The 1782-nt window shown below is 38.0% G+C and overlaps 1 pseudogene; it reads right to left on the reverse strand.

Annotated features, from left to right (window-relative positions):
* Positions 1-5: 5 nt before the first annotated feature.
* Positions 6-1122, reverse strand: LOC109394095 (cold shock domain-containing protein E1 pseudogene; annotated as a pseudogene).
* Between the last annotated feature and the right edge of the window lie 660 nt (positions 1123-1782).

A 1782-nucleotide genomic window follows, 5' to 3' on the forward strand; every position in this document is an offset into this window, starting at 1 on the left:
CCAAACTGATCTTTCACACATTCCATGATGGCCCTCAGCAGGGGTGTGATGTTATAGGTGATAGTCTGTGCATTTTGGCCCAGGCCACACAATTGGAACTTGATACTCTCCCCTTTCTGCAAGCAATCCCCTTTGTTGGCCATTCCAACTATGGCCAATGAATAGACATCACCTTTCATATCTCCTTTTTTCAAGATCTCAATCATTCCTTGGTACTCCATCTGTGTTGGACCAACACTCCTCAAGGGGTGAATGACTTTACCAGAGTAGATGGTAGGATCAGTAATGCCATTCTCCGAGTATGTTTTGTTGACTTTTTCTTCACTGACTTCGTTGCCTTTGCCTTTGGACAAGCTGTACTCAACCATGTGCCCCAGTTTCAGGCTATCGACATCACCAGAGAACTTGCTGTAATGGAAAAAGATTTCCTTATCATGATTGGCTGTTTCAATAAATCAAAATCATCCTTCAGAGTTGCCACATAACCCAAGAGTCTCTTGGAGTTAGAATTAGGATCTAAAATCTGCACACAAGTTGGAATCTGCTGTCCAGGCCTCTGTTTGTCTCTAATACTAAACTCAACCTTCTCTCTTATTTGAAAAGAAGTAAATTCTTCCACATCCTTGGCATGAAAAGCAATAGTCAATTTTACCCCAAAATCATTATAAGCAATAATACCATCCTCAGCCTCCTTTTCTTTGCCTGTATTTGGGATAGAGGTATTAAGATTGGAAAAAATGGCTCCTTTTTCTACAGTGCCCAGAAAATGATGATCTGAATGGGAATGGAAGGAAACCATGGGAAGCTTTTAATCATAATTCCTTTTAAGCATAATTTCTTTGGTCAGAGAGCATACCAAGAACTACAGTAAACTACTTCATCTGCAATATGGACCTGGTTCCCATCCTGAACTTCACTATAGTAGAAGAACATATGAGCATCCCAGTCCACACACTTGATGAGACCAAAACCATCTCTCATGGCAGCAATTACACCCATTTCTCTGGCTTCATAGTGAACTGAAATGTATTTGATAGAACTTCTATGTTGGTTGCTCATTCTAATTTGTCATATCAGTCTGTTGAAATATGGAACNTATAAACTACACACAATTCTGGATGCCTTCATTGTATCCAGTAGAAAAGAAATACAGTAATGCCCCCTTAACCATGGGAGATCAGCTTCAAGACATCCAGTGATTTCCTAAAACCTTGGATAGTACCAACCCCTATATATGCTATGTTTTTCCTACAGATGCATACTTATGATAAAGTTTAATTTATAAATTAAGCTTAGCCAGAGACTAACAACAATAACTACTAATAAAATTGAATGATTATAGCAATATACTGCAATAGAAGGCATGAATATTCTCTCTGTTTCTCTGATAACTAGTATGATAACTAGCAAGTATTAGGCAGGTAGTGCATACAGCTGGATATGCTGGACAAAGGGATGATTCACATCCTAGGCAGGATGAATTGAGGTGATGTGAGATTTCATTAAGCTAATCAGAATGGCATGCAATTTAAAACTTATAAATTGTTTATTTCTGGAATTTTTCATTTAATATTTCCAGACCACGTTTGACTGTGGGTAACAGAAACTATGGAAAGTGAAACTGTAGATAAGAGGAGAATGTGCACTATATGTCTCATGAATTTGCAATAAGAAAAAGATTTCAAACTTTGGGTCTCATGGTGAGAGCATAGGGCAGAAAATAGGAGAATCTGTATTTTTTTTAAAAACCAGGCACTTAACCTCTGCACTTCAATTTACAGA

Source organism: Hipposideros armiger, unplaced genomic scaffold, assembly GCF_001890085.2.
Source record: "Hipposideros armiger isolate ML-2016 unplaced genomic scaffold, ASM189008v1 scaffold_409, whole genome shotgun sequence".
In the NCBI taxonomy this organism is placed as follows: domain Eukaryota; kingdom Metazoa; phylum Chordata; class Mammalia; order Chiroptera; family Hipposideridae; genus Hipposideros; species Hipposideros armiger.